At 45.4% G+C, this 16,672-nt stretch overlaps 1 protein-coding gene across 1 annotated transcript in view; it reads right to left on the reverse strand.

The window, feature by feature from the left end:
- CTNNA1 (catenin alpha 1) overlaps positions 1 to 2,688 on the reverse strand; it is a 182,597-nt gene extending 179,909 nt beyond the window's left edge. Inside the window, exon 1 of the mRNA XM_013052450.2 lies at positions 2,575 to 2,688. The gene's annotated coding sequence lies outside the window, so the exon portion shown is untranslated. The remainder of the gene's footprint in view (positions 1 to 2,574) is intronic.
- Positions 2,689 to 16,672: the final 13,984 nt, after the last annotated feature.

The following is a 16,672-nucleotide window of genomic DNA, read 5'->3' on the forward strand; positions in this document are numbered from 1 at the left end:
GGCTCTCTCCTCAGCGGGGAGCCTGCTTCCTCCTCTCTCTCTCTCTGCCTGCCTCTCTGCCTACTTGTGATCTCTGTCAAATAAATAAATAAAATCTTTAAAAAAAAAAAAGTTCATCATGAAAGGGACATTGGGGGGGGGTCATTACTGAGAAAACAAGTCAAAGATAAGCCTAGGCCTCTTACAATCAAACCATATTTAAATCCTGTCTCACTTCACCAAAACAGTTTATTCATCCACACCACCTCACTCCCACAATCTTCCTTTAAAATATCAGATCATAAAACTCCCTACAATGGCTTCTTACAGATCTTAGAAGAAGATCCAAACATATGACCCGGTGTTCCCTGGCAATCTCATGTGAGGCCTTCTCCCCACAGGTCTTAGGTCTCAAAACACATTAAGTTCATTCCTGTCTCAGGACCTTTACACCAGCAGAGGACCCTGTTCCCTTGGTCCAGATCTTCACCACCACGACATACCACCACCTGCGACAACCAGGTCTGTCTGTCAGGTCTCAGCCTATTACTTTCTCAAAAAATCCCAGGACCCTACCAGTTACTGCTCATCTCCACATACAGTTTAGGTTTCCAGAAAACAAAGGTGTCTCATTTTGGGCATGCTGAGTTTGAGAAGCACCTGGGACACTCAGCTCTCTGGAGCAAGGTGACCATGTAGGTGAGGTGAGACATCCACTATCAAAATAGAAACTTGGACTTGAGCACCTAAGTTTGAAGATATGGAAACTGCACCGAGAAGAGAGTCTCAACTTAGAGGGAGAGGGCACCCCTGATCTCTAACTCACTCTAAGAATGAGATGATGATGGCAATGAAGGTGATGCCACCTCAACAGTGTCAAAGGCTGAGATATGTTAGAATCCTGGGTCTGAGTGAACTGAAAGGGGGGGGGGGGTGCTGAGAAGCAAGAGCCAAAAATGTAAGGAAAATCAGAAGAGTCAGGTCATAATTCCACCAACTCCTATCCCCCTTTATGCTTCCACCACTGAAAAAACCCTATCAAGTTTCATTCAGTTCAAAAGCCACCACCTTCCAGAGCCTTCCTGGACTTCTCCAAACAGAACTTATTAGGCCCCTCTCCATGCTTTCACAAGTTTTGGGTTTTTGTTGTTTTGTTTTGTTGTTGTTTTTTTTTTCTATCCTTAGTAGTAAAGAAGATATGACCCATGCACAAGTACTATTATGGCACTTTTAACAGTGCCTTACACTCCATGGGGGCGTATACGCCTTCCCTACATTACACTAAGAGCTCTTGGGAACACAGCCTTTATCTTAAGTCATGGGTGGGCCCTTAAAAAAAAAGAAAAAGCGGATAAAAATTATTTAACTTAGTAAGAGTCAAAAAGGGTACATAATTAAGCAGAGGTTTGGATAATTTCTTTCGTCTTGTAAAACAAAATAACACCGCCTAATGAATTTAACTTACATTTTCCTAAAGTAACATAAACCTGTACAGTCACTGCTAAATAAAATATCCTCTCATGGAAATGGTTATCCTGTTGCAACAATACAATGATGTAACCGTTTCCTTCAACGTAAATACGAAACGTCCTTAATTTAGTTGGGAACTTCACATAACTCATTCTTCTAAATTGTAAAATCTGTTGAAAACAAACACTAAAAATAAATAAATAAATAAATAAACAAACTGTTCCAAAGACGCAGGAGGACATAAGAGGGTGTCTGCCAATCCTGGCTCCAGCCAACTGCCGCTTGCATTGTTGGGAAGCCATTCCTGGCGAGCCAGGGTCAGGCATTCGGTCGGTCCACATTTTTTCCAACAAGTGCTTCACACACGCACACTCTTTTAAAAGTCAACAAGAAGGAGTTCAACGCCCCCCGGACAAAAAAAAGGACGAACCAGAGTGAGGCGCGTCCTATCCACCAGCACAAGAAGTCTGAGTAATTTCACAACAAAGGTTAACTCGGTACACGCCAAAAGTCCACTCGGGTGTGGCGCACCTTCCCAGCCAGACCCGGTCAGAGAAAGGCGGCACCCCACTCGCACCCTCGCGCGGGGCCCCGCAAGCCGGAGCGCGGCCTCAGCCAACCTCAAGTCCACCAGACCAACAAGTTTCGGTGGCGGGGGGAGGAGGAGGAGGGTGCGACCAAGGAAACCACAAACCACAATCACTTCACAAGGAAGCTCAGCTCCCCGCCACTCCCGCACCGGAAACAGCGCGCAGGCTCCCCTCCACAGGGGAAGGCGGCCGAGGGGACCCGGCGCGCGCACCGAGTCGGCCGGGATAAAGTTTAAAAACCGCGAGAAAGTTTCTCGAGAGAAAGCGCCGCATCCGCGCGGGGCCCGCCGCTCGCTCAGCTCCAGCCTCCGCGGCCCCTCAACTTCCCGAGCGCCAGGAAGCCTCGGCCCCGCCCGCCGGGCCAGAGCGCTGGCCAGGGGCCCCGCAAGGGAAGCAGCGGGCCGGACGCCGCACCGCAACCCACCAAGAGCCCGATTCAGGGCGGGGTCGCGGGGGAGACCGCCGCCCGCCCGCCCGCAGGCATGCAGGAAGAGCCCCCTCAGCTCGGAGCCGGCGCCCGCCTGAAGAGAGTTACCTGCGGCGAGTGGGGCGAGCGCAGGAAGATTCCCGAGGCCCAAAGCCGACGGTCGCCGCTTTGTCTCCCTCCAGTACGACTCCGAGGAGGAAATGGGCCGCCAGGCGCCCCCGCCCCCACCCCGCCCCCCGCCGGAGGCCCCCGCCCGCGGCCCCGGCCCCGCCCGCCCTTCCCAGCACCTCCCCCCGGAGCGCTCTTCTCGGCCCCTCCCGCCGCCGCCCCGCTTTCCCTCGCTTTGGGGGTAGGCCCCAGCCGAGAGACCCTGGCGACGCCAAGCCGGAACTCGCAAGAGGATCTCTTGCTTTCCGCCCTGTGCCCCCGAGTTACTTCATCCCAGGCCCCTAATGGGCGTTCAGGCCGGGAGTGATCCCCGCCTTCCCAGAGGAAGGAGGAGCGGTGACTCCTGGAACAGCCCGGGAGCGGGGGAGGGCAGGTGAGTCACGGCTCCGCGCACAGGTGAGGCTCAGGATGCTGCCCGCGCTGGCTCCACACCTTCCTCCCCCAGCCGGTGAGTCCCGGACCTGGTGAGGCGACGCAGTCCTGGGGACGCTCCGCTGAGGAGTGCCACAGGTGATTCCGAGTAACAGGCTTCCAGAAAAGTACTCTAGGCCCACCCATTTGTTTTACGGAAGGAAAGTGGCCTCGCAGCTGAAGCGGAGTGTTGCCAGAATCCGACTCCCAGGGATTTTACAGTGTAATGTGGGAGGCTTCCTTGAAGTCATCTAACCCATCCCCTCACTTCACAGATCCGGAAGCCAAGAGCCCTCCTGTTGCTCAAGAAGCCTGTCACAGGAGCGTCCCCTCCTGAGACTGGGCCCCTACACACACACACACACACACACACACACACACGCACGCACGCACGCGATGGACCCGGCTGCTATCCCTATCCCTCCAGCCATTTAGAGAATGTTATTCCCACTCCTTATCTTCCTGGCGAATGCACTAAAAAAAACTTCAAAACAAACAAAACAAAAAACAAACAAAACAATTACATACTAATTATCAGCCTGGTATAGAAAACCCTAAAGAGGTTTCAACTCCTTCATCATGGGATGATGAACAAGACTGATTTCAATATTGGCCTAGAAATCCAAAACAAAGCAAGACCATACCCACTGCCACCTTGGTGCTGAGCCATTACTGAGCAGGGTGCTAGGAAGACTGGCCTCAACATATTTACACTCTACTACTCACATCTCCCTCTCCCCCAGGAAATGCAAACTCCAGAAAGACAGAACTGGTATTCCCTACAGCACCCGGCTCAGCACTCATCCCCAGACAGTGCCAAGTTAACGTCCACAGGTGAATGTGCCCACCGTAATTCAAAGTATTATGGGTTTGTGCTCGTTGAGAGATGTGGATCCAGCACTTGGGTGGCTCAGTGGTTATCCGACAACTCTCAGTTTCTGCTCAAGTCATGATCTCAAGGTATTGAGACCAAGCCCCACCTTGGCCTCCCTGCTCAGCGAAGAGTCTGCTTGTCCCTCTCCTTCTGGTCCTCTTCTCCTCCCCTCCACTGTGTGCTGTCTCATACTCCCGCTCTCTCAAATAAATTTTTTTTTTACTCTTAAAAAGAAACACTTTAAAAGATAGAAAGAAGAGATGTGGACAACAGGAGGCAATAGACTATGAAGGGAGAGCACAAACTTAAAGAGAAAGACCGTAATAAGGCCATTGTTGTCCTTCTACACCCCATTCTGTTTCTGTCTTCAGAGTCTTTGCTCCTAGTCTCCCCTGCCTGGAGTGGCCATGCCTTCCCCCCCACTACACTTGGCTACCTCAGAAGATAGTAATCAGTCAATAAATATTTGTGTGAACCAACAAGCGACAGTTAAAGGATGATGCTCCATAGCTCTGTATATCTATCACTTCACTCAGGAGCAGCTACTTAATTTGTGAGGCCCCTTGTTCAAAAATTATGAACAATTTCAATACAGCAAAAGTGGAGCATTAACAAAGTCTTTCTAAGCATAAGGCTCTTAGGTTTAATATTTGCATCCCTCAAAATTCATACGTTGAAAACCTAATGCCAAGAGTGGTGTATTAAGAAATGCAGCCTCTGAGAGGTGATGAGGACGTGAGGGTAGAGCCCTTGGGAATGGAATTAGTGACCTTATAAAAGAGGCCCCAGAGATAACCCCTATCCCTTCTGCCATATGAGGACAGAACAAAAAGGATCAGACTGTATATGAGGAAGAGAGCTTTTACCAGAACATGACCACGCTGATGACTTGATCTGGGACTTTACAGCCTCCAGAACTAGAAGAAATAAATTTCTGTTGTTTATACTACCTAGTCTGTGATATTTTGTTAGAGCAATACAAAGGCCCTAAAAATGAAAGTGCAGGGATGTTTTGGGAAGAGGGGGGGTCAGGTGACAAAAAAGGATATGAAGACAGACATACAGTGCATCCTGTAAGCTAAGGGGTATCAGACTTTTACCTCTGAGAAGCCTTGAAAAGTTTACCAGGGAAGACTTGAGCATTTGTTGTGTCTCAGGCACTTGCTTTGTGCCGGGGAGGATGACAATGAATAAAACTAACCTGATCCTGTTCTTCCACAATTAACATATAATGGAAGAAATGGCTACTAAAACAGATTAACTCTCCAGATTACTGGGTGGCTCAGTTGGTTAAGCATCTGCCTTCAGCTCAGGTCATGACCCCAGGGTCCTGGGATCCAGTCCCACATCCGGCTCCTTGCTCATCAGGGACTCTGCTTCTCCCTCTGCCTGTTCTGCCTCCTCCTCCCCCTGCTTTGCCCTCTCTCTCTGACAAATAAAATCTTAAAAAATAAAAAGAAAACAGGTAAACTAAAAAGAAAGTCAAGTGTAAAGATAAAAGAGAGATACAAGTAGATTTTGGGGGGAAATTAGCCTAGTCTGGGTTCAGTGACCTGAGGAAGGGATCTTTATGCTATGACCCACTCCAGTCACATTTTAGCACTCACCTCTCCATCAGAACTGCTTTTATTAAGGTCCCTGATGACCTCCATGATGCTATATCCAGTGGTCATTCTCTGTGCACAGCTGACTTGTATCATCATCAGTGCTTAATCACTCTTACTGAAACATTATCTTCATTTGGCTTCTAGGGCACTAGGCTCTTCTGAGTTTGTTCCAGCCTCCCTGGCTCCAACTTACCCTCCCTTTGGAGATTCCTTCTAAAACCTCCCAACCTCTAAATGTTAGAGCAGCAGTTCTCAAGGTGTAGTCCAGGGACTCCTAAGTCCCTTTCCAGGGAGTACTAAGGTGAAAACTATTTTCATAATATTAAAATATCATTTGTCTTTTCACTCCCAGTCTATCATGGTGTATAGTATTCCAGACTACATGATGTATATAATAGGGCATCACAAAGAATGCAGAAGCAGACAGAGAATCCAGTTACCTTTTATTAAGCCAGACAGTAAAGAGATTTGCAAAAAGGCAAAATAATGACACATCTCCCCAAATTTCCTTTTATTTTAAAAGACATTGCCATTTTTCTTTAAATGATATTTATGACAATTTAATAATACAGTAAACATTGATAGATAAAACTCACATGCACAAAAGCCCTTTGTGATCCTCAAAAAGTTTTAAGAGTATAGAAGATTCCTGAGAGCAGAAAGTTTAAAAACTGCTGTTAAAGGGGCGCCTGGGTGGCTCAGTGGGTTAAAGCCTCTGCCTTTGGCTCAGGGCATGATCCCAGGTTTCTGGGATCAAGCCCTGCATTGGGCTCTCTGCTCAGTAGGGAGCCTGCTTCCCCCCCTCTCTCTGCCTGCCTCTCTGCCTACTTGTGATCTCTGTCTTTCAAATAAATAAATAAAATATTTAAAAAAAAAAAAAAACCTGTTGTTAAAGTGTCCCAGGACTCCATCCTTGGACCTCTTTTTCTGTTTGCCATAATCCCGCTAGTGATCTCATCCAGTCTTTTGGCGTTAAGTATGCTGACAATTCCAGGTTTATATCACAAGCTGAACCTTTCTCCTGAGTTCTAAACTCGCATATCCATTTCCCTACTTGATACCCCCATTTGAATACCTAGTAGGCATCTAGGTATCTCACACTTCATATGTCTATATGTCTAAAACTGATTTCCTGATAACTCTGTCCAAACCTGCTGACCCCACAGTTTGCTTCATTTCATTAAATGGCAACTCCAGGGGCACCTGGGTGGCTCAGTAGGTTAAGCGTCTGCCTAATGCTCAGGTCATGATCCCAGAGTCCTGTGATTCAGTCCGCATTGCATCAGGCTCCCTGCTCAGCGGTATTCTTCTCCCTCTCTCTCTGCCCTTCCTTCTGGCTCATGCTCGCTCTCTCTCTCTCAAATAAATAAATAAAATATATTTTTTTTAAATGGCAACTCCATTACTCTAGATGTTTAGGCCAAAAACTTTGGAGTCATCCTTGACTATGTTCATTCCCTCACACATTTTATATCTGGTTCCTCAACAAATCTGGGCCTCTACCTTCAAAATATATTCAGTGTGTGTACATATATATTTTTTAATTTTTTTTTTTTTTTTTTTTTTTTTTTTTTTACCATTTCCATTGTTACCATCCTGAATCAAACCATCATCATCTCTTACTTGAATTTCACAGGAGCCTCCTCACTGGTCTCCTTACCTTTGCCCTTGCTTCCCTCAGTCTAATCTTAATTCAGCAGCTGGAGTGATACTGTTAAAATATAAGTCCAAACATGTCATTCCTACTCTGCCCAAAAGTCTCCATTGGCTCCCATCCCACCGAGAGTAAAAGGCAAGGTCCATATAAGGGCCGGGAGACCTCTCCTGCTCCTACACATTTCTCTGACACACTGGCCTCCTTACTATTTCTGGAACCCATCAGGCAGGCTCTTGCCTTAGGGCCTTTGCTTTCTGACTGGAATGTTCTCCTCCAAATAGCTGCCTGACTCACTCTCTCACCTCCCCCAGGTCTAGGCTCAGCTATCACTTTTTGGGAGGCTTCCTCTTGGCCACCCTATTTAAAATTGCAACCCCTTCCCCCAACATTCCCATTCCTTTTTCCTTGGTTTATATTTCTGCTTAGGGCGTATCACCATCTGACATGTAATGTCATACATATATTTATTTTTTAACTTACCATTTTCTCCTGTCTTCCACTAGAATTTAAAGCCTCGTGAGGGCTAGTGTTTCTGTTTTGTTCAGTGCCTGGTAAAAGCAGATCTCTCAATAAATATTTGTCAAATGAATGAAAAAATATGTGGGACCTTAAAAAAGACATTGGCAAGATGGATAGGGAGAGAAGGAAAGAGTTTCGTTCTAGACCAAGGGACAAGGAAGTTTGAAGGCCATGAGTCCCATTCTAGGAAAAGAAGTTCTGTGATTCGGAAGCTGGTAAGGTAGGTAGAGGCCAGACTGGAGAGGACTTTGTAAGGCCTTACACTTTATTGTGAGAGGAATGGGACATCACAAAGGATTTTAAACAAAGAGATAGCATGATCATATTTTGTTTCTGAAAATTTTATTTTGAAAAAAAAAATTTTTGTTTTTACTTTGGAGGGGCGCTTGGGTGGCTCAGTTCGTTAAGAAACTGCCTTCGCTCAGGTCATGGTCTCAGGGTCCTGGAATTGAGCCCCGGCACCGGAGGCACCGGGCTCTCTGCTCAGTGGGGAGCCTGCTTCCCCCTCTCTCTGCCTGCCTCTCTCTCTGCCTACTTATGATCTCTGTCTGTCAGATAAATAAATAAAATCTTTTTTTAAAAAAAGAAAGGACAGAGGATCCTACGTCTTGTCAATAGATTGAACACGGAGCTTTCTGACTTGCTCAGCTGAAGAAACAGTGTTGTCATTTACCTAAATGGAGAGCCCTGGAGGTAAAGAAGGTAGGGATGGATGGGGTAGAAAACAGTGCACTCAAAGAGTTATTTCGGGTCATGCTTAGTTTCAGTGCCTACCAAACATCTAAGAAGAGAGAACCTGTGGACAGGGGTATATCCAAATCTGAACTCAGGAAAGGCCCTGAGAGGAGCTAGTGCTGTAGAACTCACCTGCATCTGGAGAATGTGTAACAAAAAGAGATGGAGGCCCAAGACCAGCTTTTAAGAGGAAGAGGAGCCAGAACAGGACAGAACTCCCTCCTGCAACCCAGAGCCCCCCTTTCCTTTCCTAAAATTCATCAATTCTTTGAACCCCCCCCCCATGGGGAGCCTGCTTCTCCCTCTCCCTCCCCCTGCTTGTGCACATTCTGTCAAATAAATAAATAAAATCTCTGAAATGCGCCAATTCTTTTCCTTTTTTTTTTTAAGATTTTATTTATTTATTTGACAAAGAGAGAAAGAGATCACAACTAGGCAGAGAGGCAGGCAGAGAGAGAGGGGGAAGCAAGTTCTCCACTGAGCAGAGAGCCCGACGCAGGGCTCGATCCCAGAACCCTAAGATTATGACCTCAGCTGAAGGCAAAGGCTCAACCCAGTGAGCCACCCACGCACCCCACCAATTCATTTCCTACCTTAGGATCTTGTCATTTCTGCACCCTGTACTTGTGAATTTCTCTGCCCTAATTCTTCATCTTGCCTCCTTCTTAGTCTTTTTTTTAATTAAGTATTTTATTTAGTGTCTACTTATATACTGGATTTTTGAGATCACTTATACTGTTTTTTTTCCCCAATCTTTTCAGCCACTTTTTAAAATACTTTATTCTTTTTTTTTTTGTAAGATTTACTTTATTTATCTGAGAGACTTAGAGATAGAGAGAGCTGGAGTGGGGAGGAGGGGAGAAACAGGATTCCTGCTCAGCAGGGAGCCTAATGTGGGGCTGATCCCAGGACTCACAGTATCATGACCTGACCCAAAGGCAGACACTTAATTGACTGAGCTACCCAGCTGCCCCCAAAAATACTTTATTCTTTTTAGAACAGTTTTAGGTTCACAGCAAAATTGAGAGAGAGATTTCCCATGTAGTCTTTGTCCCCACACACTCATAGCCGCCATTATCAATATTCCCCACCAGAGTAGTGCATTTATTAAAACTGCTGAGCCTATATGGACACATCCTAATCACCCCAAATCACAGTTTATCTTAAGGTTGACTCTTGGTGTGTATTCCACAGGTGTGGACAGATGCGTAATAACATGCATCTGTCATTATACCATCATACAAAGTATTTTTACTTTTTCATTGCCCTGAAAATCCACTGTGCTCTACTTATTCAGCCTGGCCTCCACTTCTCATTCTTGAGGAACATTTTTGCCATCACCTGGTCAGAGAGGCCTTCCATGACCACACCCCCATACCCCAGTCACTCCCTACCACAGTACTGTATTTCTACTCTCGATAGCACTCATTCCTCTCTAGAAATACCTTGTTTACTGGTTTATTTTCTCTCTCCGCCATTAGATTCTAAGCTCCATGCGTGCAGACAGGAGTCTTGTCTGGCTTTTTCACATCTCTGCTTCTATAATTTAGCATAGTTCCTCGAACATAAAATGCACTTTAAAAATATTTCCAGGGGCCCCTGGCTGGTTCAGTCAGGAGAGTGTGCAACTCTTGATCTTGGGGTCGTGAGTTCAAGCCCCTTGTTGCGTGCTGAGATTACCTAAATAAATACAACCTTAAAAAAGAATGAGTGACCACAGATAGGGAAGAAAACCAAGTGACACTAAAGCCAAGGAATTGTTCACTTTGTTCACTAATGTCAACTAATGACATCTGGTTTTTTTATAAAGGTTTTTTTAAGATTTTTTATTTATTTGACAGGGAGAGAGATAGATCACAAGTAGGCAGAGAGGCAGGCAGAGAGAGTAGGGGAGAAGCAGGCTCCCCACCCACCAGAGAGCTGACGTGGGGCTCAATCCCAGGACTCTGAGATCACAACCTGAGCTGAAGGCAGAGGCTTAACCCACTGAGCCACCCAGGCTCCCATGACATCTGGTTTGAGGCTTACATTTGGTAAGGGTTCAATTCACTTCAGGTGGTTGAACACAGTGCAACATAATCACGAGAGGTAAACCGCACCAAGAATGTTACAGAAAAGCAATCAAAAAAGTCAATCAGGGGTGCCTGGGTGGCTCAGTGGGTTAAGCCTCTGCCTTCAGCTCAGGTCATGATCTCAGTGTCCTGGGATCAAGCCCCACATCGGGCTCTCTGCTTGGTGGGGAGACTGCTTCCTCCTCTCTCTGCCTGCCTCTCTGCCTACTCGTGACCTCTCTCTGTCAAATAAATAAATAAAATCTAAAAAAAAAAAAGTCAATCACCAACACTTTATGGGATATTCTAAGGGGTTACACAAAATAATGTCAAACTATTAATAAAGATGAACTATCAGAGATCATTCTGGAGACTCTCTACATTATGAGGACTTCATTATTATTTATCTACATTGCACTGGTTAAATATGTTCACAGTTTGAAAGGCACTTTTCCTGGATGTTATTTCATCTGAGGCACTTCACAACCCTTAAGGAAGGTAGTATCAAAATAAGTGAAGATCCAAAAATGATGAAGATGAGAACTGGCCTGGCAGCTATGGAATGAAAGATTGGAAAATTGTTACCTCTTGTATCCATGAAATGATAACCAACCACCCCCCCTCACCGTGCGCGCGCACATACACACACACACACACACACACACACACTCATGTGACTACCACCATTGAGCCCCATAGAAGAGATCAAATGGTCTCGGCTTAGCCTGGGGAAAACCAACAAAGGGGATCAGATTTGGACTAGAGTCAGTAAAAACCAAAGGTAAAACCAAAGTGTGGTCAGGGTCAAAGGCAAATGGATGCCTGGTGGCTCTGGTTGCCTCTCTGTTCCATTTCAGATGGGTGGGCAGAAAGCATTAAAGCCCAGCCGCCCTGGAAATTGTGTCTATTAGCGGAGCTAACATCAGGGTATCTTCCTCATTTCTGTGTAGCTCAATAACTCCCAGCGCATCAGAATCACCTGGAGAGGGGCGCCTGGGTGGCTCAGTTGTTAAGCATCTGCCTTCAGTTCAGGTCATGATCTCAGGGCCCTGGAATAGAGCCCCACATCAGGCTGCCTGCTCAGTGGGAAGCCTGAGTCTTCCTCTCGTGCTCCTCCTGCTTGTATTCCCTCACTGTCTATCTCTTTTTAAATCTCCCAGGGTGATTCCAGTATGCAGCCAGAGTTGAGAATCACTAATAAACAGTCTGAGCCTGGGCAGAAAACAAAGTCAGGTATACTTACAACTTACTCATTAATTCATTTGCTTATACAATGGTAATTATTTTAACACTCAATAAAAATAATAATAGCTCGTATCTAATAAGTCCTTGGTGTATGCCACACTCTGTGCTAAGAGCTTCACTTGTCACCAAAGCCTCTCAACATCCTGAAGTAGTTACTATTGTATCCCTCATTCAGTGAATGAGAACACAGAGGCTCAGGTCACACTGGGAGTATGTGATAGTGCTGGGACCCAGAACTGCCAGAATTCAGAAGCAGGCTCTTAACCACCCAAACGTAGCCCCCGAGATATCAATGGCTTATAAAACCTTTTGGTTGAAAAGCCAAACTCAAAATAGTTTTCATGTCAAGACCACACCACAGTGATTCTTATGCTATACCCATTTTGTCTTTTTGCATAGCTTTGATTCAACAGATGGGGCTGGTTGGGGGCTTAAGGGTGGGGTGAAAGACAGGAGCTCACTTCTATTTCTATCAGGCCTCTTCTAAGAGACAATGCTGTTGGCTTTAACCAGTGGGTTAAATTTAAAGAAACAAAAACAAAAAATCTTAGCCCCTTGACAGTTAGAAACATATGTATAAGGTTCTCTTGATTCATGCTCTTTATCTTCCCTGCAGAAAGTGAAATCAAGATTTAGTTCCTAAGGGGCACCTGGGTGACTCAGTGGGTTAAGCCTCTGCCTTTGGCTCAGGTCATGATCCCAGGGTCCTGGGATCGAGCCCCACATCAGGCTCTCTGCTCAGTGGGGACCCTGCTTCCCCCTCTCTCTGCTTGCTTCTCTGGCTACTTGTGGTCTCTGTCTGTCAAATAAATAAATAAAATCTTAAAAAAAAAAGATTTAGTTCTTAAAATCAGTCAACAATGGGTGTTCATGCTTCTCTCCTCTCTGATATATCAAAGATGTATACACAGAAACAAATACTTCCCGCCTTTTCTATGCTCATATTTTTGTTGATGATAATGGAGAACAAGAATTGAAAGGAAAAAAGTTAAAGACTGTGCCAACCCAGCAAAATTATATCTAAAAATAAGTCTTTTTAAAAAGGGGTGGGGAATGGAGGAAGGAGGGATGGGCTTTATTCTTCTCTTTAAAACTATCAGTGGGCTGTATTATGAAAACCTGGTTCTTTGTATTTACCATTCTAAAAATGCTTTTTTTGTCTGGCATTTTTAGATTTTTATAGAAGTATGAAAAGTGCTATCAAAATAAGAATTGTTTCATTGTAGCATAAATGGAATTAAACTAATGCACTTTAGATCTCAGATGTACTGGTGAATGAGTCACATGTCTCCATTCATTGCTTCTGTTGCCTGACAATAACTTCTCTAGATTCCAAGAAACTTTGAGAAAATAAATTCCACTGGAACGGAGCAGAGAGATACATCTTCCAGGAATCTTTACATGCGCCATAAGTCCCCACATAAACATTCTGAATACAGGAGAACTTAAAATGGAAGCCACGGCGGCCTTTGTTTTTTGCTCACCCAGACTGAATCTGGTTCCAGGTTGAGGACTCAGGCCGGCTGAGTAAGCCCTGGGATCCCTGGACTTGTGAGCTCCCAGTGGGTCATAGCAAACCCACATTCCATCCTGACTCCCTCTATTGGTTCTTACCAATCCAGCGTCTTTATATCTTTAATCACGATAAATCACTCTTCTGTCTGCCTGGGAGTCTGGCAGAACCTGCCCCTCTATTACAGAAGGCTAAGATCATATTCATGCATCCATTCGCTTCCTCAAGCAACAAATATTTTGGAATACCTACTGTATGATACATATGGTACCACACCTGGTAGATCCAGTAGTAGGCAGCCCTGGTGAAATCTACACTCTAGAAAGGAAGGAAGACAGGTAAACAGGTAATAATTAAAGGGACGGAATGATTTCAGATAGGGGTACAAGATGAGAGTGACTGGGAAAAGACATGCTCATTTAGATAGAGAGCTCAAGAAAGACCTCACTAAAAAGATGATGTTTGTACTGAGACTTGAACGACCAGAAGAGGCTGGTGATGAAGCTGAATGTCCCACAGGAGAAGAAGCAGGTGCAAAAGCCCCAGGATGGGAGTAAGCCTGGCAGATTCAAGGAGCATAAGGAAGGCCAGGGCCCTGAGGGATAGTAAATGAGCAAAAGAGTAGTAGATGAGGTCAGAAAGGTAGGCAGGAGCCAAATCATGAGAGACCCTGTAGGTGATGGTAAGGAGCACGGGTTGTCCTTTCAGAGCAATGGGAGGCCCCCAGGGGGGATTAACAAGTAGAGTGAACATGATCTGATTCACATTTTTAAAAGGTCACTTTGTTGTATTAAGAATGGAGTCTAGGGGCGCCTGGGTGGCTCAGTGGGTTAAGCCGCTGCCTTCGGCTCAGGTCATGATCTCAGGGTCCTGGGATCGAGTCCCGCATCGGGCTCTCTGCTCAGCAGGGAGCCTGCTTCCTCCTCTCTCTCTCTCTGCCTGCCTCTATGCCTACTTGTGATCTCTCTCTGTCAAATAAATAAATAAATAATCTTTAAAAAAAAAAAAAAGAATGGAGTCTAAGGGAACATAAGTGAATGCCTATCATCATTCATTCATCTATTCAAATATTCAAAATATTTTTGTAGTGCCTAATTGCCAGGCAATGTACCAAGCACTGGGAAATCAGGGTGAGAAAAACATAATTCCTGGGATCCCCGGGTGGCTCAGTCATTAAGCGTCTGCCTTTGGCTCAGGTCACGATCCCAGGGTCCTGGGATCAAGCCCCGCTTCCAAGCTCCCTGCTCAGCAGGAGTCTGCTTCCCCCTCTCCCACTCTCCCTGTTTGTGTTCCCTCTCTGTCAGATAAATAAATAAAATCTTAAAAAGAAAAGAAAAAACAAAAAACATAATTCCTCCCCTCAAGGAGCTTATAAGACAATTGGAGAGACAGAAGAGTATGTAGGCTTTTATAATGAGCTAAGAATTGTGCTGGGAAAAACCTCCATGTGATATAGGTACCCAGAAGAATTTCATCCATCCATCCATCCATCCATCCAACCATTTCGTAAATATTTATGTGCCAAGCTCTTAAGATACAGTGGTGAAGTAAACAAACAAGGCACATATCCCCATGCTGTTTACAAATTACTGGAGGAGACTTATCAATTAAACACCCTCACAGACCCATCATTATATCTCTTATTGAGATATAAGCTATGGCAGACAAATAATGTGACTCAATAGGAGGGGAGCCTGATAGTGTCTGGGAGGACTTAGGAGCCCTGAAGGATGAGCTTCAGGTATGCAGTAAGTGGGGGTTGGGGGGGAGGAGAGGAAGATTGTCAATTATACCTCAATAAAGCACGGGGAAAAAGAAAAGGAAGAGTACTGTGGGCCAGTCCTAGCTCCATAGGTCAGGAAAGACCTTCTGACATCTAAGTTGAGTCCTAAAGGATTAGTAGAAGTTAGCCAGATGAGGGGAGCTGGAGGAGAAGGGAAGGCATTCTAGAGCAAGGGAATGGTCTATGTAAAGGCATGGAGACAGCAGAACATTGTGGATTCTGGAAAAAGCAACTGTTCCATATGGTTGATCTACAGAGTAGAAAGGCACAGCAAGGTCAAAGAGAATGGAGAAGTAGGCAGAATTAGAATCATACTCTACTAATAATTCTTTTGAACTTCATTCTAAGGGCAGCAGGAAACTGTTAAAGGACTTGAAGCAGGAGAAAGACCAGGCCAGATCAAGAGTTAGAAACTTCTCCGGACACAAAGAGGAGACAGTCTGAGCCCTCACAACCTGCCATACTGCATTAAGCATAGCAGATCTAACTGAAAGTAGACATTATGCCCTCCGTGAAATCCGTTTTAGGACTTTCTAGGTTAAGGGAGGGCCAGTTTTGCAAATGAGTTTGGCTACTCTATCTCTGTGTCTTCCCACCATCCGCAGCCCAATGCAGGACCAGCAAAAGTCACTAATTCAGAAGACATCTGCTTGTGGTGCTGAGCAACAACTTATCCGCACTACATAACTGGGCATACCAAGGAGCCCAGTTGCACAGAGGCCAAGGCCCAGGACACCAGAGTGAGATTTCCAAAATGTGGCCTAGGTAGTCCTTCCTGCCTCAAACAGCTTCCCATGGTTACAAGAGAAAAAAAAAAAACTAAACAATTTAGTGTGGTCCACAGGGCCCTTAGGGATCACTCCATTCCACCAGCTGTCCTCCTATCCAGAGGGCTCTTTCCCCAGACATCCCAGTGGTGGTGCCTTCTTATTGTTTGGGTCTCAAACTAAATGTTGCCTTCTAAATTTGGTCTCCCTGACAATGCCTTCTAAGGTAGCTGGATAGTCACGACCTATCCCATTACCCCACTGTATTTTCTTCAAAGCTTATGTTACCATCCAAAATTAGTTGTTTATCGCCTTGCTAATTGTTGGTCTTCTCCCTCTACAATGTTGCTTGACAGTTTGGTTCTTGGCTGTCTTGTTTACTGTTTTATCCCCAGTACTCACAACAATGTCTGGCACACAGTAGGTACTGAACAAATAAATAGTCTTGGCCTATCTTTCCAACCTCACCACAATCCATTCCTGAATTATTCCCTAAGCTTTGAAGGGGTGGAGGTGCATGGAGGTCTTCAGACCTGCTTTGCTAATGGAAGTCCCTAATTGGTTCAATCTGGAATAACTTTCCTCCTTTTCCAGCCGCCAGTCTCCTCAGTCCTACACCGTATTCTCCCTTTTCTTTTTTTTTTCTTTTAAGATTTTTATTTATTTATTTATTTGGCAAACAGATCACAAGTAGGCAGAGAGGCAGGCAGAGAGAGAGGAAGAAGCAGGCTCCCCGCTGAGCAGAGAGCCTGATGCGGGACTCGATCCCAGGGGCCCTGAGATCATGACCTGAGCCGAAGGCATAGTCTTTAACCCACTGAACCACCCAGGCACCCATATTCTCCCTTTTCTTCCAGATTCTGAAATTCTCCCAGA

The sequence above is a fragment of the Mustela putorius genome, unplaced genomic scaffold, assembly GCF_011764305.1.
Source record: "Mustela putorius furo isolate JIRA1106 unplaced genomic scaffold, ASM1176430v1.1 tig00000145_pilon_pilon_pilon, whole genome shotgun sequence".
Lineage (NCBI taxonomy): Eukaryota > Metazoa > Chordata > Mammalia > Carnivora > Mustelidae > Mustela > Mustela putorius.